Source organism: Macaca mulatta, chromosome 14 (assembly GCF_049350105.2).
Source record: "Macaca mulatta isolate MMU2019108-1 chromosome 14, T2T-MMU8v2.0, whole genome shotgun sequence".
NCBI lineage: Eukaryota > Metazoa > Chordata > Mammalia > Primates > Cercopithecidae > Macaca > Macaca mulatta.
Window position 1 is genome coordinate 48,538,011 of NC_133419.1, and position 24,268 is coordinate 48,562,278.

At 42.5% G+C, this 24,268-nt stretch overlaps 1 protein-coding gene across 46 annotated transcripts in view; it reads left to right on the forward strand.

The window, feature by feature from the left end:
* PLEKHA7 (pleckstrin homology domain containing A7) overlaps positions 1–24,268 on the forward strand; it is a 246,417-nt gene that overhangs the window by 103,774 nt on the left and 118,375 nt on the right. The window lies entirely within an intron of this gene.

Here is a 24,268-nt window from a genome sequence, read left to right on the forward strand (position 1 = left end):
ATCTTCCTATAAAGTTAATCTTCCCCTCTCCCACTTTAAATTTGATCTACCTCTTCTTGGTGGCCATTGCCATATCTCTTTAGGGTCATTGTCTCTGCAAGATTGGCCATTAGGTTATTACCTCAGGCAACAGCCGGTTTCTTTTTATGGTGACGTTTCTGAAGGGCTGTCAGATGTGTTATGAAAAGTGAAACCCCCACACTTTATTTTCCCTCATTGCCAGCACCCAGAGAGGAGCATGATTAATTCATACATGAGGTCTGAATGTGGGCAGTGAAGCAAGCATCAGTCTGCAAAAAGATGCATGCAGATGAACTTAAGTATAAAGGTATTTGGGCTCTTTGGGACAGCAAACCTCAGTTAGTGCAGTGCTTCAATTTGTAGAGGAGGAAACTGAGCCCAGAGAGGGAGCATGACTGAGGTGTCAGGGGCAAAGTGAGAGTCTGGCCAGGTTCTGCAGGAGCTGAGGCTCTCAGCACAGTATTTGTACCTGTCTACGCTGCTGCCTTGGAGAGTGTGGTGGGGAGCAGGCCCTACTCTGTATCCAGGGTACTACTGCTGCCTTCTGTTTCCCTTCAGATGTTGCCATGCAGGCCTTGTGAAACTGTCTCTTTCTGCTCAGTAATTTATGGATAGAATTTCTCCAGAATACACATAGTACAAGATGTGGTCGTCACTGATTCTTGGAATATCTTGAGGGGAAAAGCAATGAACATTAAGAGGCTCCAGTTTCTTTGTGAACATAGAAAGACTGAGAAACTGAAGCTTGTTTTGTTCCTCAGTAACGTCAAACACCATCCCTTGGTCACACATTTTCTCCCACTAGAATGTGCTCCTATATCACTACTATTAATTATTAGTGTTATTAATACTTGGCTGCTGTTGAGTACTTACTGGATGTCAGTGCATGTGAAACGTTCAGCACAATGTATGTCTCATTTAATCCACCCCAAAACTCTACAAAGATGGTACTATAATTTTCTCCATTTTGTAAATGAGGAAAGAGGTTAAGGTCACAGAGTAGAAGAGAGAACTGAGATTCAAATCCTTCCAATTTACGAAGCCTAGATTGGCTCGTTCCATCTCTGTTGTACTGATTTCTGTGGAGGTGATTACTGTAAACCCCACCTGCCTGCTCCTCCTCTGCAGCCAAATTTGAGGCATTTGATGTCCCTATGTTAGTCTGCTAGGACTGGCATTACAAAATAACACAGGTTGGGTAGCATTAATTATAGAAGTTTATTTTCTTGGTTGGGCACGGTGGCTCATGCCTGTCATCCCAGCGCTTTGGGAGGTTGAGCCGGGTGGATCACCGGAGGTCAGGAGTTACAGACCAGTCTGGCCAACATGGTGAAACATCATCTCTACTAAAAATACAAAAATTACCTGGGCATGGTGGCACATACCTGTAATCCCAACTACTTGGGAGGCTGAGGCAGGAGAATCACTTGAACCCCAGAAGCGGATGTTGCAGTGAGCTGAGTTTGCGCCACCGCACTCCAGCCTGGGCAACAGAGCACGACTCTGTCTTGAAAAAAAAAAAAAGAAGAAAAAAAAAAAGAATTTACTTTCTCAGTCTGGGGGCTCGAAGTCTGAGATCAAGGGGTCGGCAGGTTTGGTTCCTTCTGAAACTTCTCTCTTTGGCTTGAAGGCTGCCACCTTCTCACTGTGTCCTCACATGGTCATCTCCATGTCCAATTTCCCCCTCTTATGAGAACACCAGTCATATTGGATGAGGATCCACTCTAAATACCTCATTTTAACTTGATCACCTCTTTAAGGATCTAATCTCCAAACACAGTTACATTTTGAAGTTCTAGGATTAGGATTTTGAATATTAATTTTGAAGGGAACACAGTTCAGCCCACAAAAGACCTGCTATTTGTCAGATGGCCAGTTGGAACTTCCAGAGCTGTCCTGACTGGGTGACAGCTGGTTAGGCTGTCACCTGCCCTCAGCAGTGCCAACAGCCTGAATGAGAAGAGCTGTCCCTCACTCTAGGGCCCTCGAGGGCTACTATGGAGGAAAGCACAGCCTTCAGAGACTGTGGCCTGGGTTTTGGCTGATTGGACTTAACCTTCTAGAGCCTCATTTTACTCAGCTGTAAAGTGGAGGTGATTCCTGTCTTAAATAAATTAAACACTTCGTATTGAAAGTGTTTGTAGCTTTGGGTTCAGATGGGGTCATGAGACTAACGATTACTCAGTGGCTAATCCATCACCCCCATTCCAGGGGATGGTGGAGTGGGAGCTTTGAGGAAGAATGCTTAAGGGAATGAAATACAGAGACAGTTGAAAAACAAACTGATCTCCCTTGCCAGTCATTTCCGAGGCCGCTTTACACAGCTTTTCACCTTCTAGCAGTACCGTGGCACTGTGTGTGGCTGAGGTTCTGTGGCTCCACCTCAGAGGGCCTCATTTTGCTCTTCCCTGGGGCTCTGCTGCAAAGAAGTCAGCTTGGAAAGGGGCAGTGGGCTCAGCTTGCTTTAAGAGAAATTGCCTAATAGACAGTTTGGGTTATTGCGACCTTGAGGAAAGTATGGAATTAAAAAAAAATTCTTCTGTCCTATGAAGGTCATATAACTACATTATATCAAAAATGGGATAATAGAGACAAAGGGGAAAAGCAGCCATATTCACTTGACTTTATTGTATCTTCTGGATTTTATGGAAGATGGGGAAATAACATTTATTTTAATTACTTAATTTATTTATTTTTAAAATTTCAGACAGAATCTTCTCGCTCTGACACCCAGGTTGAAGTGCAGTGGCATCATCATGGCTCACTGCAGCCTTGATTTCCCAGGCTCCAGATATCCTCCCACCTCAGCCTCTCAAGTAGCTGGGACCATGGGCGTGCACCACCACACCTGGCTAATTTTTGTATTTTTGGTACAGATGGGGTTTTGCCGTGTTGGCTAGGCTGGTCTCAAACTCCTGAGCTCAAGTAATCTCCCACTTTTGTCTTCCAAACTCCTGAGATTACAGGTGTAAGTCACCGTGTCCTGCCCCGTCTTTTATTTATTTTAAATAGGTGTACATGATATGGCATGAGTTTGACAGGGTACAAAGTAGTGAGAAGTCTTTTTATATAACATGCTTTTAGTCATATATATGATTTTGACTTTTTCAGTTAACATTGCATTGTCTTTATATGTCTAAACATTTCTTATTCTTCCCCATTTTGAAGTTTTAAAATTGCAAGGAATATATGCAAAGTATATTTATGAATTTTTATTCTTATATAAATAATGGATAGCAAAATACCAAATTAGTAACAGTGGTTGCCTATTACAGTTAATTTTTATTATGTATGCTTTTATTTTGTAAATTTTCCACAAATTCTGAAGAGATGTGTGCTGAAGAGATATCCATAATCTTAGAATTAACATTTTGGTCTATTTTTATCCAATATTAATTCCTTACATTTTGTAAAGATAATTGAGATTATATTTTATATACGATGTGGTTGCTGCCTGGTTTTCATTTAACACAAAGATCTAATAAGCTTAGATTCTTTATAAACTTTATGTTTAATGGCTGTTTCATCAGTATAAACACCTTATTTTGCTTAACCATTACTTTATGGTTGGACAATTAGGTAATTTCCAGTTTTTTATTTTTTTGTTTGCTTTTTTGAGACAGAGTCTCACTCTGTCACCCAGGCTGGAGTGCAGTGGCGTGATCTCGGCTCACTGCAAGCTCCACCTTCCGCGTTCACGCCATTCTCCTGCCACAGCCTCCCAAGTAACCGGGACTACAGGCACCTGCCAGCGCACCCGGCTACTTTTTTGTATTTTTAGTAGAGACGGAGTTTCACCCTGTTAGCTAGGATGGTCTGGATCTCCTGACCTCACGATCCGCCCGCCTCGGCCTCTCAAAGTGCTGGGATTACAGGCATGAGCCACTGCGCCTGGCTGGTAATTTCCAGTTTTTGACTGTAAAAATAATGCTGTGATGGACAACTTCAGAAATAGTCTTTGGAAGTACTGACCCTGAAAAAAATCTGTCTGGAGCTTAGAGGAGCTATATTCCCAATGAATGGGTACAGAGCAGGCACTCAGATGTTGCTTGTGCGAGAGAATGAGGGACATGTGTGAAGGAATGTTCTGTAAATGCTTTCAATAAATGATAACATGTAAGAGTAACAAATGTTTTAAGCCAATGAAGACCTGTCAAAAGGGAGCCCAAAATGAATTGCAAAATCGAAACCTATCATACTCTGATAGCTTGAAGGTTTTTGAGAGGGTTCTACAGTTTTGGCTATGAAAGATCTGAGGGGAAGAGAGTGATTTGCAAAATTGTAGAGCAGGAATGTAGAGTGGGCTCTATCTTTGTACCACGTTGAAGAATGAAGTGGCAGCGATCCTTTTCTAGTCTCTGAAGGAAGAGAACGTGGCAAGAAGGACAAAAGCTGAAAGGCCTGTTTGCTGTCTGACTGTGTGCTGCCCCAGGTGGCTGCTGAAATTAAATCAATTTGTGGAAGGCGTGGAAGAGTTTTCTTAGTTTGATTCTCTCTTTTGGAATTGAATGGGCAAATAGAATTTCTGTGAAAGATGTCTCTATTTTTGCCTGGAGCACTCTGTAATTTGGACTTTGTCAGAACAGCCTGCCTTTATTTTGAATTTGGAACCATTGACTCCCCTTTCTTTCTGCTGTGGGTTATTTATATGCGAAGAAGCACAGTGGAGGCCTTTTCACCTTCTCACTCATGACTTTAAGAAATACAGGAAAACAGCATTTTCTACAATCTATAATCCCTGAGTGTTGGCAACAGAAAAATGAAAGATATTCTAATGTAGGCATCTGTGCAATGGTAATGGGTTATGGATGGTCAGTGAGAACCTTGGCTGCCAGTCCTGGGCACTGATCTCAGCCTTCCCCGGGACCCTCTGGATGAGGGAGTCCTCATTCACCTAATTGAGCAAACATCACAAACATGCTTTGTTTGCCCATTTATTCATTCCATTCATTAATGTACTCATTGATTCCATTTGATTCACTTCAGCTACTGATCACCTAATGTTATATGCCAGGCAGTGTGCATGGCTGTAATTACAGAGCTGTGACTAAGACCTTCCTTCCTTCCTGTTCAGTCAGGGTTCAGTAGCAGTAGTGAGAAGCTATTCTCGCTTTTCTAAACAGAAATGGATTTAATACAGTGAACTAGGTGTTTACATCATGATTGGAAGGGTGCAGGAGTAGGCTCTAGGCTGACCTTTGGCAAAGATAACTAAAACAAGACTGTGAAAATGGCCCATAAGTAATTGTTTTCATTTTCCTTTTTATTCAACTCTTTTGAGCTCCCCTTGTCCTTTGCTCCCAACTTCTCTGTCCCAGATCTTAGGCTCTCTCTTTATGGGAAGAGCTGTTTCAAAGCATTTATGGTCTGTAAAGTGTGAATAGGGTTGTTGTTAATAATAACTGTCACTTGCTGACTGTTTGTTGTGTGCCCAGCTGTCTGCTAAGTCCTTTACCTGCGTTATTTCAATCCTTGCATCTCCTGTTGGGTAGTTAATATTATTATCTCCACATTGCAGAGAAGGAGCCTGAAGCTAATAAAAGTTAAATGACTTGCCCAGGATAATTTAGCTCTTAAGTAACATTTGAATTCAGGGAATGCCTCTGTCCAGAGGTACTTGTAGTTTACAAGACAAGCTGGCCCAAAAAAGATACACGAATGACCAAAAAGCAAATGAAAAGATGCTCAGCATCATTAGCCATCAAGGAAATTCAAATCAAAACCATAACGAAATACTACTTTACACACACTAGGATGTTTACATTAAAAAGGACAGATACTTAAGAAGTGCTGGTGAGGCCGTGGAGAAGTGGGAACACTGATGCACTGCTGGTAGGAGTGCAAAATGCTGGAGCCACCTTGGAAGCCAGCTGCAGGTTCTCAAAAGGTTAAACGTAAAGTTACCATATGAGTCATGAATTCCATTCCTAGGTATATACCCAAGAGAAGTGAAAACATGTCTACCTACACAGAAACTTGTACACAATTCATAGCCATATTATTCATAATATCCTCGAAGTGAAAACCCAAAGTCCATCAACTGATGGGTGGATAAATAAAATGTGGTGTGTCTATGTAATGGATTGTTATCTGGCAATAGGAAGGAATAAAGTACCGGTACATGATACAACAAGAACACAAGAATGAACCTTGAAAACATTATGCTAAATGAAATATGCCAGTCACAAAAGATGACCTAGTGTATAATCCTATTTATATGAAATGTTCAGAATAGGGAAATCCATAGAGATAGAAAGTGGATTTATGACTGCCTAGGGCTGGAGCTCGGGTGATGGCTAGAGAGTATGGGACTTCCATTTAGGGCAATGAAATTTTTTTTTTTTTTTGGAGACGGAGTCTCGCTCTGTCACCCAGGCTGGAGTGCAGTGGTGCAATCTCGGCTCACAGAAAGCTCCGGCTCCCGGGTTCGTGCCATTCTCCTGCCTCAGCCTCCCGAATAGCTGGGACTACAGGCGCCCGCCAGCACACCCAGCTAATTTTTTTGTATTTTTTTTTAGTAGAGACGAGGTTTCACCGTGTTAGCCAGGATGGTCTCAATCTCCTGACCTTGTGATCTGCCCGCCTCGGCCTCCCAAAGTGCTGGGATTATAGGTGTGAGCCACCGCGCCCGGCCATGAAATGTTTTAAATTTGAATGGGTTGATGATTGTACAACTCTCAATATACTAAAAGCCATTGCATTGTACACTATTATTTTTTGAGACAAGGCCTGGCTCTCCTGCCCAGGCTGGAGTGCACTGGTGCGATTTCAGCTCACTGCAACCTCCACCTCTTGGGTCAAACTGTCCTCCCACCTCAGCCTCTTGAGCAGCTGAGACTGTAGGCATGCACCACCATACCCAGCTAATTTTTGTATTTTTTGTAGAGATGGGGTTTTGCTATGTTGTCCAGGCTGGTCTTGAACTCATGAGCTCAAGCAATCTACCTGCCTCGGCCTCCCAAAATGCTGGGATTACAGACGTGAGCCACCATGCCCAGCTCCATTGTACACTTTAAGTGAATTGTTTGACATGTGAATTCTATCTCAACAAAGCTGTTCCTTCCCACCCCCGAAAAAAGAGAAAATACATATTGGGAAGGATAATGCTTACCTAAATAAATGAGTTGCTAATAGTGGAATTTAGAGGAGAAAGGATAAACCCCCATGCAGTTTTCTCAAACTTCTGGCTTATATTAGTTTGTCTTCACTATAGTAAACTGAAAAAATGGATTTAATCTAGCACAAAATTGAATATTCAGCTCTCAGCCTATTGTCTGGCTGGTGAACCTAGAGGTGATTTATTTTTTCCTCAGCTATCTACTTTCCTAGACAGCTTTTTTCCATTTTTCTCTAAGGAGTATATATTATTTTTTATAAGTAGGGAACCAAAATAAACTGTTTCATAAAATATGTATCCCATTGGGTCACACAAAAAGAACATCATGGCTAGATGCAGTGGCTCATGCCTATAATCCCAGCACTTTGGGAGGCCGAGGCGGGCGGATCACCTGAGGTCAGGAGTTCGAGACCAGCCTGGCCAACATGGGTTGAAACCCTGTTTCTACTAAAAATAAAAAAAATTAGCTGGGTGTGGTGGCAGGCGCCTATAATCCCAGCTACTCAGGAGGCTGAGCAGGAGAATCATTTGAACCTGGGAGGTGGAGGTTACAGTGAGCCGAGATCGCACCACTGCACTCCAGCCTGGGTAACAAAGTGAGACTGTCTCAAAAAAAAAAAAAAAAAAAAAAAATCATGGCTTCCACATGTTATGCCACTTGAACTAGTTAGAGAATTTCTGTCCTAGAAAAAATATTTTTTTGGGGAAAAAAGTGAGAGGTCTCTTGAGTGTTTGTCCATGAACTAAACTGATGTTGGAATCAAGCCATTCCTCAAAGCCTCCTCCCTTTCATCCTCTCATTTCTTTTTTGCCCTTTGAGTTTGTTCAAGGACCACCCAGTTGTTAATGATCACAATGTTATACAATTTTGTGTACAATTTTATTTAAAGAGAAAAGATCTGGAAGGCAGTGATGAGTGCTTATGTCAAGTTGAATAAATGCAAAAGGAAGAAATATAGTGAGGTGTCTATGCTCTTAAGTCATTTGTTCCATTTTATTGTCCAAGTATAATTGCTTATGCCAGAATTTCATAGTCTACTTGTAACCTAGTAAAACACCTCATGAAAGTTACAAGGCATTAACAGAATGAAAATTCACTCTAGTCTCCTCCTTTCCACCTGAGCTAAGGACAGACTGAACCATGCATATGTTTTTTTTAAATGAGATTTATGGATCAGTGAAGTGAAATTTATTGAGTTCCAACTGTGTGTTTGAGAGCAGAATTTGCTGTCATGCAATCAGAGTACAGCTGAGGATTTACAGCCTGTGCGAGCCTTAAATGTGTAGAGTTATTTTCCCATTACACATTAGGTTGGCAACTTGAAGTGTGACCTGTATTTCTCTGGCGGGACAGTGGCACACTCTGGGGCTTAAAGGCCTTCCCATTAACTGTGTGCATTTGTGTTTGTCTGCAAGTAAGGTCCCAGCTAAAGGGGGTAAAGGTGAGGAGCAGCACCACTAAGTGCCTGCCCCCAACACCTTATCCAGGTGAGCTCACTGACACTTCCCTGCCTACCCCTAGCACCTAGGCTCCCTGCTGACACCTGGGACCAGTAAGAGCAGGCCAAGAACAGCTCACAAGTATGGTAGAAAGAAAGCTCAAAGAGCAAAGTTCAGTTCATGCTCTTACCACTTACAAGGGCTCTTTGCCTTTGGGCAAATCACTTATCCTTCTTAAAGTTTTCCTGCCCTATAATGGAAATAATGCTATTTACTGTGTTTGCTTGTGATGAATATTAAATGAAAATAATGTGGTAAGTACATGGCACAGTGCCTGAGACACAGTGGGCCTTCAATAAAGATCATTACCTCTTTCCCAGTCTGCTTTTCTTCTTTGCTTTCCCTTTCCCAGGCCTCATTCCTACACTGAGTTAGCAGAGAAAATTACCCAGTTTTCTCCACTTGTAATTAGAAGTCTCCTGTTCGTATTTTTATTAAAGTATTTTCTCCTTTATGCAAAAGTTTTTTGTTTTGAGACGGAGTTTCACTCTTGTTGCCTAGGCTGGAGTGCAATGGCATGATCTCGGCTCACCGCAACCTCTGCCTCCCAGGTTCAAGCGATTTTCCTGCCTCAGCCTCCCTAGTAGCTGGGTTTACAGGCATGTGCCACCACACCCAGCTAATTTTGTATTTTTAGTAGGGATGGGGTTTCTCCATGTTGGTCAGGCTGGTCTCAAACTCCTGACCTCAGGTGATCTGCCTGCCTCGACCTCCAAAGTGCTGTGATTACAGGCGTGAGGCACCGCGCCTGGTTATATGCAAAAGTTTTGTCTATATTGAACACATTTCTGCAGAGTAAAACCCATTGAATCAAAATCTTGTTTACTCTAGAAAACCATCCAAGAGCTCTTAGCTATACTTGTCCTTTTGCTTTTCCATTTAGATTTTAAGATCCGTTTGCAAACATTCACAAAATACCGTATGAGATCTTGATTGGTTTCACATCGAATGTATAGATTAATTTAATTTAGGGAAGAATCAGCATCTTTACAAAATTGGTGTTTTATAGCTCTCTTTTCATTTAGGCCTTTAAAAATGTTTTTCAGTAAAGCCATAGTTTTCCCCATGAAAGTCCTATCAGAGGTTCATGCAGAGCAGAGTGATCAGCATAGGTTTGGGTTTTAGAGGAGCAGTTGGTTGATCTGAGGACAATGAACTAGGGGGACAAAGTCTAGAAGCAAGGAGGCCAGTTAGGAGGGTGTTGGACTAGTCCAGGTGAGAAATGATAAAGGCCAGGATTTAGGACTGTGAGAAGGTAGAGGAGCAGAAAACACATGCCAGAAACACTTCTTAGGAAGTGTGGACAAGGCCTTCTTAATTCTTTCAGGGCAAAATAAGGAAGAATAATAATGCTTGCTGCTATTATTAATAGCTCACTATGGACGGGCAGAGTGCTCACTTGTTACATTCACCCTTGCTTCTCCTTGAAATGCTCCAAAGTAGGCACTATTACTTCTGTCCTCCAGATAAGGAAACTAAATCTCAGAGAGGTTAAGTAACTAACTCAGAGTCACGCAGGAGTACAAAGCAGGTATTCAAGTCCAGATCTTCTCCTGTCCAGAGGCCACTGAACACTCAACTCTAATCTTGGGCTGTTTCAGTTTATTTAAAGTACTTTATGAAAATGTACCAGACCTTTTGAATTTTATGACTGAAATAAAAATGACTAAAATCCTGTTCTCAATCATAGTCAGAAAATTGAATTGGAATGTTTCCCTAGTTTCATAATGTTTGATAAAAGATCCAGACAGATCTGAATTTATGAGATCTATAAAAATTCGAGTTGTTGAGAGGGTGGGAGAGTGTGGGCTTTGGGGATGCCGGGATGGATCATGTGACTCCATGGAAAGCAGCAAAAATATTTTTGAATTCAGAAAGTGTTCCTGGTCATGTATTTCCGGGTAACATTTTGTGGATGTTTTTCTTCCATCGGTGAGGAAAAAAAAAGGAATGGCCTTAATTAAAATTTCTATTGTCTTTGCCATAGAGGAAGGAAGCCTTTTGGTGGTTGTCATGGTGATATCTGAATGACACTGTGGAAGTGGGTAGTGATTGCCACCCAGAGCCCTGAAATGAGCGTTTGTCATTTTCCTTGCCCCCTGAGAAGCTTGCAGCACCAAACTGCACATTTCCTTAATCGCCTTTTACATTCATATTTGAGCCAAATGTGTGTGTGCAAGCAAATGCTCTCCACTGCAGCTACAGTTAAGAGTCATAAAGTCTGGAACCCTATTTCTAATTGCTTTGTGTTCCTGAAGCAAAATGGCATATGTGAGGTGCTCATGAAAAGTCTCAGAAAGTAATTAGGAACTACCAGCCTTTCACGTAGCACAGCGGGATAGCTTGCAGGCCTCCTCCCCCTCACTGCCTAATACACCTTCTCTGCGGGCGGCCCATTTAAAGCCTTGTGTACTTAATGCATGGCATCTCTAAAAGCTGCCACTTACCACCAGTCCCCTGCTCCCAGCCAGCACACTGGAGCCATCATGCTACAGGCTGGCAGAGTTTCTGACAGTAAGACTAGGCTTTTTTGCTGGCTTTGGGGTTTCTGCACTATATGATTGAGGTGTAGGAAGGAAACTGGGGAGGAATGGGGCTGTGCAGCTGGGTGACGTGATGGGTTTGTTGGAGCTTAGTCTGAAGGAGACAGGATAATGACGTCTCTCGCCCCCACCTGGATGTCTGTTCTGTAGCCTTTCATGTAGAGTGGTATTATGACAAAGAAAAAAGAATTTGTCATAAGAGAACTTGGTTCACTTCTTGGCTCTACCCTTAGCAAACTATTTTTTAACTTGGGCGAGAGACTTAACCTCTTCTGTTAAATGGTAATAGTGTCAGTACTACCTCTCCAAGTCATTGCATTGCATAAGGTTTTGGCAACTGTCAGTGCTTTATATATAAGCTGTACATTCGAATCCATTGGCTGTTCATTAAGCCAATACTGTATACTAGGCTCTGTGGTGGAGAATCAGAGCCAACAGAGAAGCAGGGTAAGCACAACAATCTCAATGAGGCAGTAAAAGTTCTCTCCGTGTGTGCACAACCAAGCTCTTACCTCAGCCTCATATCAGGGAAGGCTTCTAAGGAGAGGTGACCCTTGCATTTGTCTTAAAGGACAAAAGCCAGAGAGGTAAGGACATGGCCCTCAAGAAAAGGGAACAGTGTGTGCAAATATACTGAGACATCCCTGGAGCCTGGGTATCCATGTGGGAGTGGTGAGCCATGAGGCAGGGAACAGGTTTAAGAAGTTTAGCTTTTTTTCCAGAAGGTAATGGGAACTACTGGATGATTTTAAGGCTGGAAGTGGCACAGTTTATAGATTTAGAGCTATTTACAGGCAACTGTCTGGAGGATCATAGAAGGAGAATTGGGAATAGGCGGGTGGGTGGGTGCAGAGATAGGATGATGGGCTTAGGGACTGTTGCAGTCATTCCACTGAGTGGCTGTGGGGTTGGAGAGGATGGGCCAGGTTGAGGATATAGGAAGTAGAGTTAACTCTTCTTGATGACTGATGGGGAGTGAGGGGAAAAGGTAGGATGCCTTCCAGCATTTCTAGGTGCTATGACTCTTGGCATTTGGGGAGGGACAGCTTTTCATTCTGTGGGATGGTGGTGTTTAGCACTCTGGCTCCTTGCCCATCAAATGCCCCCTCCCCAAGTTGTTGTGATAACACTGTCACAGCCATTCTTCCAAGTGCTCCTCAGTGACCTTCACCAAGATGGGGAATAAAAGAATAGAAACAGTTTAGGAAGATGGAAAAGGGTTCCGCTTTGTAATATGTTGATTTAATAGTGCCTACAGGACATCTTGGAAGAAGTGTCTAGTAGGCAGTTGGATATAGGGATCTGGGGCTCTAGAGCGTGGACGGAATTCAGAGAGACAGCTTTAGAAGTCATAACCATGGCAGGGCAGGAGCTTTTCTGGGGAAGATATTTAGCCTGAAAAGGCAAGTGGGCACCAGAACCTTGGGGACCATTGTGTATCTTGTTTAGTCTTCTGAGCTGGGGAGAACTGATGGTATTCTAGGACTGTTTTATAGGGGAGAAGAGACTGAAGCTTGTCAAGAGCAAATTTTTACAAGTTTCTTTCTTAATCAATTTTGGCAGATTCTCTTCTTGGCTCAGCCAGTGTCTACATGAGGCTAAGGAGAAGTAGATTTTGCCCCTTTCAGGTGAGGGGTTGTTTATTGTCCACTTTGTGGCCAGTGGGACCAAGTGTCTCAATGACTAGGCTGTTACTATCGCCACCTCCTGTTGGATTTAGAAGTCTTTGTGCATTAGTAAGGAGGCCTAATACAATTTGCTTTTTTCCCTGCAATGGCAGATTTTTCCTTGGTGCCCTCTGTGTTCTTGGTTCACTGATTAATAGACACTTGAGGAATTGCAGGGAGGTGTTTAACATGCATCAGATACCATCACTAGCAGAGAAAAGTGATTCACTGAGCTCTCTCTCTCTCTCTCTGCTGTCTGCATCCCTGCTGACACAGTTTGACGCTAGGGAACTGAGTCTGGATCTGGAAAGGCGCAGTATAAATGTGTGACTCAGAGTCAGTGATGTGCAGCTGTTGCCAAAGGAGGAAGTGCTCCGGAGAGGTGGATGGTGTAGTCGAGGATGCTTTGTGCTCCCATTTCTTTATGTTACCTTCTTCAGACGTAGGAGTCATTCTGGGTTAAAGGTCAGTAGCAAGTTCTGGGTTCTAACCTGCAGGTTTCCAGCCAGTCAGTGTCCATGCCTGATTGCTGGGACTTCCAGACACCAATGAGGAGGGTCAGTGATTTATTTTCAGAGGGTGGAGGCCCCTAATAAGAATAGCTTCTTATATTAAACCCTTCCTCTGTACTAGAGTTTTCTTCTTGCCTTGGAAATGTAAGGAATTGGTTTGGCCATGTTGTCTTCATGGGGAATAGTTCAACCTTTGACTCCACCTCTGGAGTCAAAAAGCCTGGATTTGAATCCTGGCTCTGTGCCTACTAGCTGTGTAATCTTATATAAATCCCTTAATTTTTCTGGTCCTCAGTTTTTTCATCTGTAAAATGGAAATAATAATAACTACTTCCTAGGATGGTAATATGGTATGAGATAATGCCTGCAGAGTGCCTGGAGTGTAATATGTTATAATGTGATTTGTATATAATATGCTCAGTGAAGTTATCGTTATGGATCTCTCTCTTTTACATTGTGTGATTCTTTATCCACTCCCTTCCCCTGCCCCTAGTTTTGGATATCTGCAGGAGAAGTCTGGTGCACTGGGCTGGTGGGCTGTCTGTTAGGGTTGTGGGGAGTCGGTAGGTTTTCTGTGGGGAGAAGGGACCCCAACAAGAACATGTACCCTTACCATTCACCTTCTTCATTTCAGGCACTATTTAGGAGATATTTTACAAAGCTTACACTACCAGTGTGGAGCTGTGATTGGAACCTAGTTCTGGCTCCATACCCACACTCTGTCCCCTGACTATTTGATGCCTCTCCCCTGCCCACCCTGCCGTCTTGCCTTATATCCTGCAAAACCAAAAATAAAAAGAAATATTAGAATAAAACCAGAAACATCTACTGGGATATTCCATTTGGGCACAGTGATGTGCTCACTGGAAACTCCAGGTACCTGGGGTCCTGTGGGTCAGGAGCCTTCTTCCTGCTCTGTTCCTCTAACTGGGACTCCCTTCCTGAATGGGCATCATTAGGAAATTGAAGAGGAAACTGGTTTGGGTGGGGAATTTCTGAAATCATCCCATTTTGCCCTTTCCTAGAAGTGAGATAGTGAGAGCCCCCCTGATTAAATGTCCAGTCTGTCCCCAAGCCCTGATGCTGGGATGGTCCCCCTTTCCTGGGTCATGGAGTGATGATGGGCAGGGGAGGAACGAAGTCTCTCAGAACCTTGGCAACCTCCCCCTCCCGAGCTGTTGGGCCTCTGGCGTCCCTAGACTCTGGTATTCCATTGCTAGAGGACCAGTAGAAGGGGCAGTTGGAAAGAGGAGGCTTTGCCTAGCCAGAGGTCCCCAGCAGGGTGGGCTGAAGGATGCTTCCTAACCTGATTCAGTACAGCATCAACACTGGAAGCATCTGCAAGAGGCTCCTTTACTGGAGCCTCTGGAATGTGGCCAGGCTACTTTTTCTTTCACACTCCATGGATAACTTAATCTTTTCCAAACAAAGACACTGTGCTTTAATTCCTCATGGACATCCCTTGGGCTTTGGGCCCTGCTAGCCCTCAGATCTATGTGCTGATACTTTACAGCACAGTCCTGGTTTACGGAGTAAGAGTAAGCACTAAATGTCAGGATTTATGTGGGTCATTCCATGCTGCACACCTGCAAATGAGCTCATACAGCAGACTTTTTGCCTGTTCTTCGTTTTCTCCTTCCATTACTGCTCTGACCTCAAGGCAATGGGAAAAGTTACCAGCTGTGTCTTCCTTGTTGGGGGGCAGGTACGAGAGAATTACAGCCTTCTCTGTCGCTACTTTCTCAGCCCCAACAGTGTGGAGGTGACACTGAGAGAAAAGGAATCTAGTAACATTTAATTGCAGGGCAGCACCAGGGTATCAGAGCTGTAAGAACTCCCTGTGTTCATCATCTCCCATCTTTTCCCATTTTATAGGTGAGGTAAATGAGGCCCAGAAAGGGAAAGCTACCTGTTTCCTTCCCACTTGCCTGGTATTATTGTTTACCTTGAACAAACTAAATGCCCACAGTAGGGTACAGAACTGTGATGCAGGAGAAGAATTTGGCTTCTATACTTGGATTCCAGTGGGAATCCTAAACTCTTTTGAAATGTGTGGCCTTGGACAAATGATTTAACCTATCCTATGCCTGAGTTCCCTGAGTTAAGATGATAATATTTTGTTGTGTTGACATAACCATTGGAGATAATACATTGCAAGCAGTTACTCACTAGTGGTTTGTTAGTGGATGCTGGCCATATTGGATAATTAGAGCTACAAGAGAAAGCTTGAAGGGTCGAGCCCTCATGAATGGGATTAGTGTCCCTATAAAAGGGGCCCTAGGGAACCTGTTTGCACCTTCCACTATGTGAGGATGCAGCAGGAAGGTGCCATCTATAAGGCATGGGCCCTTACCAGATACCGAATGTGCTGGCATCTTGAACTTGGACATCTCAGCCTCCAGAACTGTCAGAAGTAAATGCATGTTGTTTATTAAATAGATAAATAAAACAGAAAGTTCAACATAGATATTGTCAATTTCAATGTAAGATTCCTGGCTGGGCACAGTGGCTCATGCCTGTAATCCCAGCACTTTGAGAGGCTGAGGCAGGTAGATTGCTTGAGCTCAGGAGTTTGAGACTAGCCTGGACAATATGGTGAAATCCTGTCTCTACTTAAAAAAAAAAAAAAAAAAAAATGCTGGGCATGGTGGCACGCACCTGTGGTCCCAGCTACTTTGGAGGCTGAGGTGGGAGGAGCACTTTTGAGCCAGTGGGGTAGAGGTTACAGTGAGCTGAGTTTGTACCACTGCACTCCATCCTGGGTGACAGAGTGACACCTTGTCTCAAATAAATAAATAAATAAATGAAAAATAAAACAACCTCCCCTGCAGGGCTGTGACCACCTACTCTTGCTGCCAGGCTTCTGGGAGCTGGCAGTAAGTTCTTAGCCATTGCTCTGTACTGGGCCTTGTTTCTCTTTTCCCACCATACATATTTCTTTATGCTCAGGATCTCCATATCCTACCCACATGTTTCAGATATCTCTTGACTGACATAGTTGTCAAATGATGCGTTTTTATGGATTCACAGATTCACAGAGCTCGTGAGGAGCATAAGGTCATCTTGGCAGATTGCATGCTTGGGGTTTGCATTCTTCCATTACCAACATCCTTGCCAGATGATTTATTTGGCCCAGGCTCAAGCCAGTCACTCACTAAACTTCCACCAATGGAAGGCAGTTGGCCAGTGTGATGTTCAGAGTCTCTGTAACATTGTTGACACTCAGTTCCTTGAAAAATATGCCTCCCAGTGACTCCACCCATTTATCCTAGTTCAATCATCTTGAACCTCAGGGAACAAATTAGATTACTTCCCATCTTGATAATCCTTTAGTGATAAAGACAGCAGTTGTGTCCCCTGAGTTTTTTGAAACCTTAAAACTCCAGTTGCTTCAGTGATGTGGTGTTGACCCACTTAGCCCTTCACAGCCCTGGCCTGTCTCTTCTGGACTTCCTCCAGCTTTCCCCTCTGGCCTGCAGGTATGATTCCTAGAAGTGGACACATAATTGGGTGGAGTCTGATCAGTTTAAAATTGAATAACATTTTACTCCCTTGTTTTGGACTCTATACTATTATTAAGTGAGTCCCAAGATCCTAGTGGCCCTTGTGACAGCTTTTCCATGCTGTTGACTAATTGGATTTGTAGTAAATCAAAGCCACTAAACTAATACAGATTCTGTGTTCATTTCCTATGGCTGCTGTAACAAATTACCACAACAGTAGTATAAAACAACGGAAATGTATTCTGTTACAGTTCTGGAGAAAAGAAGTGGAAAATCAAAGTGTTTACAGAGTTGGTTCCGTTCCATGCCTCTCTCTTTCCTTCTGATGGCTGCCAGCAATTCTTGGCATTCCTGGCCTATAGAGGCATCACTCCAATCTCTGCCTCTGTCTTCATATGGCTCTCTCCCTTTGTATATTTTATATGCCACTCAAATCCAGACCACTGATACTGGATTTCCATGTGAGGTCTCTTGATTGCACACACAGATTCCAAGCTCTAAAATATATTTTTTGAGGCTGAGTGGCTCATGCCTGTAATTCCAGTGCTTTGGGAGGCCAAGACGGGAGGATTGCCTGAGTACAGTAGTTTGAGACCAGCCTGGGAAACATAGCAAGACCCCATCTCGGAATGGAATGGGATGGGATGGGATGGGATCAGAGGGGAGGGGAGCGGAGTCTGGCATGGTGGCACTGCATCTATAGTCCTAGCTACTCAGGAGGCTGAGGCAGGATGATCACTTGAGCCCAGGAGTTTGAGACTGCAGTAAGCTATCATCATGCCACCCACTCCAGCCTGGGTGACAGAGTAAGACCCTGACTCTAAAGACATTTTTAAAAAGAAAAAAAAATGTATATTTTTACATATTTTTAAGCAATACATATATATGTTTTCATGTTAATGGAAATTAATCACTGGAAGATGGATTTTAAGGCAAGACATTAATTTTAAAACAATGTATGATTTTTTCTTAATCCTTGTTTTTGGGAACCTGGTGTTAATTTATGGTTCAGTAATAACTGTTACCTCAAGCAATTTCTTAACCTTCCTAGGTCTCAGTTTCCTCATCTATGCAGCAAAGAGATTGGATGAGGTAAGCTCTGAGTCATTTTCAGTCCTGCAACTCTTAATACTGTGGAATTAATTTCTGGAAAGCAAGAGTTACCATCCGTGATAAAATAGGTCTCAATTTGTTTTATTTACTGTTACTGATTTAAAGTCTGTTTTATCTGATATGAGTATAGCTGCTCTTGCTTGCTTTTGGTTTCTGTTTGCACAGAATATTTTTTTCTAGTCCTTTACTTTGTAAATGTCTTTATCAGTGAGGTGAGATTTTTGTATGCAGCATGTGGTTGGATCTTGTTTTTAAATCCATTCCACCAGCCCGTATCTTTTAGGAGGAGTATTTAGTCCATTTATGTTTAAGGCTGGTATTGCTATGTGAGGTTTGTTCTTGTTATAATATTGTTACCTCATTGCTTTGCAGTCTAGATTGTGCAATTGCTTTATAAGACCTGTGAGTTTTATACTTTCATGTATTTTTATGATGATGAATGTTGCCCTTTTGTTTCCATGTTTAGAATTCCTTTGAGCATTTATTGTAGGGGCAGTCTAGTGGTGAAAAATTCTCTTAGTGTTTGCTTGTCTAGGAAATATTTTATTTCTCCTTCATTTATGAAGCTTAGTTTAGCAGGATACAAACTTCTTGGCTGGCATTTTTTTCTTTAAGAAAACTGGAAATAGAACCCCAAACTTTTCTGGTTCGTAAGGTTTCTGCTGAGAAGCCATTTTTAGTCTGACGGTATTTCCTTCATAAGGGATTAGACACTTCTCTCTTGAAGCTTTTAGAATTTTTTCCTTCATGTTGACTTTGGATAGTCTAATGACTATATGCCTTATTGAGATTCTTCTTGTAATGCATCTTCCAGGAATTCTCTGAACTTCTTGTATCTGGGTGTCTAGGCATCTAACAAGACCAGGGAAGTTTTCTTGAATTACTCTTTCAAACAGGTTTTCCATATATTTTCTTCTTCTCTCTCTGAATCAACCTATAACTTGTAGATTTGGATATTTCACAGAAACCCAATTTTCTCAGAGGCTTTGTTCATTTCATTTTATTTATTTTTTTGGAGGGGGAGTGTTGACTCCTGTCACTCAGGCTGGAGTGCAGTGACGTGATCACAGCTCACAGCAGCTTCAACTTCGCAAACTCAGGTGATCCTTCCACCTCAGCCTCCCACGCAGCTGGGACTACAGGTGTTTGCTCACCATACCCAGCTAATAGTTTGTATTTTTAGTAGAGATGGGGTTTTTGCCATATTGCCCAGGCTGGTCTTGAACTCCTGGGCTTGAGCAATCTGAAATTCTTTCTTCTGCTTGGCCTAGCCTATTGTTGATAGGCCTAGCCTATCTTTGACTGTATTTTGTGATTCCTTCAATGAAATGTTCATTTCCAGAAGTTCTGTCTGATTTTTAAAAATAATATTGCTCTTCTTTCATATCCTGAATTGTTTTTCTGATTTATGTTGTTTTTCAATTTTCTCAACGTGGCTTAATAAACTGATAAACTGAGAATTTATAGCTCCTAAGAGAGGCTATCATTTGCTAATCTGAATCAGAAAAACTGTTATTTTTTTAAACTTTTGGCAGGATATATAGAAACTGAGCTGTTACACACCCTTAACAGCCCTTAATCCCTCTTCTTGATTACTTGCCTTTCATGCATAAGACACTAGGAAATTGGCATCTAGTTGGCTCTCAAATATTTGTTAAATGAATAAGGAAATATACTGTTGTCACATGTTGTTGTTGGGGGCAAGTCAAGCAATATCAGGTGTGACCAAGTAGTAATTGTGGGCTTTTTTTTTTTTTTTTTTTTTGAAACGGAGCCTCGCTCTGTCACCCAGGCTGGTGTGCAGTGGTGTGATCTCCACTCACTGCAACCTCCACCTCCTCGGTTCAAGCAATTCTCCTGCCTCAGCTTCCTGAGTAGATGGGATTACAGGCGCCTGTTACCATGCCCCGCTAATTTTTGTATTTTTAGTAGAGACGGGGTTTCACCATGTTGGCCAGGCTGGTCTCAAATGCCTGACCTCAGGTGATCCACTTGCCTCAGCCTCGCAAAGTGCTGGGATTACAGGCGTGGGCCACTGCGCCTGGCAACTGTGTGCCTTTTAAGATTTCTTTTGAATACCTAGCTGAAACAATTATTTTTTTTAAATGGTGGCAACTTTTTGCAGTTGCTTTCTGGAGCAGTTTCCTTATCTATGATGTGGACAGCTGTGGAGAGCTGGACTCCAGGGCCTGTTCTATAAACACCACAGTAGACTGTGTATTTTTCAAGTTGGGAGAGGTCTGTGATCTTGTCCCAGGTGGCACCTGGTTAGATGCTTTTCTTTTCCAGGAGTCGCTGCCTACTGCCAGTGGCCTCTTTGGGTGGCCATCAGGGCTGCATCCACTGGTACCGCTCTTCCTTTGGATTCTTTAGGGATAGAATTGGTGGTGGTATCTTTCCTGATTTTTCACTCTGTGGAAGAAACAGTCTGTTGACTGGTTTGGGGTTTACCTTTTCTTTTCTTTTTCTTTTTTCTTTCTTTCTTTCTTTTTTTTTTAGATGGAGTCTTGCTCTGTTGCCAGGCTGGAGTGGTGCAATGGCGCAATCACAGCTCACTGCAACCTCTGCCTCCCTGGTTCAAGCCATTCTCTTACCTCAGCCTCCTAGGTGGCTGAGACTACAGGCATGTGCCACCACCACCACACCTGGCTAATTTTTTTGTATTTTTAGTAGAGATGGGGTTTTACCATGCTGGCCAGGCTGGTCTCGATCTCCCCACCTCAAGTGATCCACCCGCCTTGGCCTCCCAAAGTGTTGGGATTACAGACATGAGCCACTGTGCCCAACTGGGGTTTACCTTTTCAAAAGCTCAGTTAGAGAAGGCTAAGAGTGAGTCCGTTCACTGTTGGAATTTTTTTTTTTTTTTAAATATATTTGTGACAGGAAAAATTCTGGGCCAATTTTTGTCATCTTCCTTTAGTTATTTTTTTTTCTCCTGCCTCAGTCTCCCGAGCAGCTGGGATTACAGGCATTCGACACCATTCCCAGCTAATTTTTTTTTTTTTTTTTTTTTTAAAGGAGAGACAAGGTTTCACCATTTTGGCCAGGCTGTTCTCAAACTCCTGACCTCAAGTGATCCGCCCACCTCAGCCTCTCAAAGTGCTGGGATTAGAGGCATCACACCTGGCATCTTCCTTTAGTTCTTAGTCTTATGTATTTTTTTTTTTTTTTTTTTGAGATGGAGTCTTACTTTGTCGCCCAGGCTGAAGTACTAGTGCCATGATCTTGGCTTGCTGCAACCTCTGCCACCTGATTTCAAGCAGCTCTCCTTCCTCAGACTCCTGAGTAGCTGAGATTACAGGCATGTGCCACCACACCCGGATAATTTTTGTATTCAGGGTTTCACCATGTTGGCCAGGCTGGTCTTGAACTCTGGACCTCAGATGATCCACTTGCCATGGCCTCCCAAAGTGTTGGGATTACAGGTGTGAGCCACCATGGCCAGCAAGAAATCTTTATTTTTTATAACAGATCTTCTTCATGAAAGGAAGGTCTTCTCTGGAATCAGTGGTGTTGGTACAAGGTAGGAGTTACAAACTCAGATGTCTACAGAGGCTTAGCAGATAACAGAAAGGCAACTTGTGGTGTTTATGCTCTTGAATTTGTTTTTGAAGTACTCATAACACTCTGTTTATATTTACAGAAATTTCTTTAAGAAAATTAGAAATGTTAGATGTGATGATAAATAACACTAGGTGTTCACCGTCAACATTGGGAAGTAGCAGGGAGTGTTGAGGACTGCAGGGAAATAAAAGGGTCATTCTACCTCTCCTTGGGGCCCAGAGTTGCCACAGTTTTTGTTTTCTAACATAAGTTCAATTTCTTTTTCTTTTCTTTTCTTTTTTTTTTTTTGAAACATAGTCTTGCTCTGTTGTCCAGGCTGGAGTGCAGTGATACAATCTCAGCTCACTGCAACCTCCGCCTCCTGGTTTCAAACGAAACCTCCTGGCTCAGCCTCCTGAGTAGCTGGAATTATAGGTGCCCACCACCACGCCTGGCTATCTTTTTTTGTATTTTTAGTAGAGATGGGGTTTCACCGTGTTGGCCAGGCTGGTCTCAAACTCCTGACCTCAGGTGATCTGCCTGCCCTGGCCTCCCAAAGTGCTGGGATTATAGGCATGAGCCACTGTGCCCGGCCTAAGCTGAATTTCTATATGAAATTTTTCTATTTTTAAACTTTGACTGATTTTTTACAATCTGAGTAGCTCAAATAAAACTAGTTTGGGGGACAAATTGGTTTTCAGGTCATGAATTTGAAGTCTCTGATGCATATTGGGATAGGTTGGCATATGGGATGGGCCTGTGGATCATCTCTCAAAGGACTGGTGTGGTGTGGGAGTCCTAGGGAAACCTGTGTGTGGAGGGGGCTGTTTATGTTCATCTTTGCATATGGATATGGAGGAGTCCAAGATATGTATGTAAAGTAAAAAACAAGTTATAGAATGATATGTACAATTTTATTCTATTTATGTAATTTTTTCTAAAACGATATATATATATATAAAATTTTGAGTTCATAAAAATGTCATAAGTGCAAAACCCGAAAAGGATATACAAGAAACGGATCAAGGTAGTTGCCCCTGGGATTGACACTGAATTGGAGGCAGGAAAAGGAACCGCTTTTTAGTTTATACCCTTCGGTAGCATGCAGTACTTAAATAATTTTTGAAAAGTAAAATTAAAAGAGCTGTTGGAAAGTATAATTCCTATATGTTACAATTGAGGAGACTCGCTATATATGAATACTGAAGAGTGTAAGCCTTCAGTGCTAAGAATGTTGAGGAAGGAAGGAAATTAGAGTGGTCTGGCATGATTAGGAAGGGCTACTTGGAAGAGAAGGGGCCTTGAAGATTGGGCAGAAATCCTTAGGGGAAAGGACAGATGGAGCCAAAGCCCAGAAGTAGAAAAGAAAGGGTGACTTGGGGACTGGTGGGCAGTTAAAGTTGACAGAAGCCAAGAGTATCGGGAAGCAGTGAGAGATAAAGAGGCTTTAACACTGAGGAGCCATGAAGGGTGTTTGGGCAGGAGATAATGGAACAAGAGCAGTGCTCCAGCATGCTTAAACAGGCAACAAGGATGAGGGAATTTGGAGACGAAGCCACAGGGCGGCAGCCTCTCATGTGGCCCCTGCTGGTTCCCAAGATAGCTGTCACTAATTCCTGCTAGGGTATTTCCTGGTGAACAAGGATAATTTCTATATAACTGATGAATAAACTTCTGGCATTTCCTGTTCCTCCACTCTCAAGAGTGTGACTCTTGGAAGCTTGCCAACCTCTGCTGGTGCCCGATGTGGTTTCTCTACCTCTAAAGCCAGTGTGTCTCCCAAGACATTTTGGAGGTTCTATAGAGCAACTAGACATTGACTGACATGTAGCCACTAGAAACAAGCCCACACTTTGCAGTTAGGCAGATCTGGACTTGAATTTTGACCTTGCCACTTGGCTTGTTATATGATCTTAGAATGGCTCTTGACTCCTTTGGGCCTCAGTTTCCTCATTTGTGAAATGAAGATAATATGATTTACCTTCTAGGGTATTATGCCTTTTAGGTTGATACATAGCAAATAGGTCTGCTTTGCTTTTCTATGACAACACCTGCTCTGAGCTCTGTGTGTGTATATATATATTTATATGTACTTATGACCATATCAGTCTATTCTATTGGATTATAAGCTACTATTCTGTGGAGGTGATTATGATCTAATCATTATTTTTCTCCAAAGCACTCAGAGGGCTAAGCAAATAGTTGGGCTTTAATAAGTGTTGAATGCGTGGGATTTGTGCTCTTAAACCTAATCCGGTCTTTATAGTGATTGAGTTGTGATTGATTAGGCTGTGTCTGTAGGCTAGGGTATACCTCTTCTGTGACCAAAATAGTTCTGTCCAAGCAAATGCCCTTGTTATGATAATATTTCAGGATGGCTTGTGAGTCGTTCATTCATTCTGCTATGGCAGATTGATATTTTGTAGGGCTTGGTGTTTAATATGATAATTTGGGGAGCCTTCTTTAAAAATAAATAAAATTGCAGAAAGCATGTAAACACATTGGTAGGGCTCTTCCTGAGGCCTGAAGGAGGCTTGTGAAAGTGAGGGGCCCTGAAGCTTGAGCTTCTTCGGTTTCACAGTAAATCATCTCCACATTTAAAGATTTATAGAACATTCACTACAGGTAGTATTAAGAGTTATGAAGGATATGGAGGTTTCTAAAAGGCAAAAGATGGATACGAGTTTTAGTAATATAGTCATCCTAAGTAGACTCAGGACAAAATCCCTTGTATTTTTTTTCATTCAAC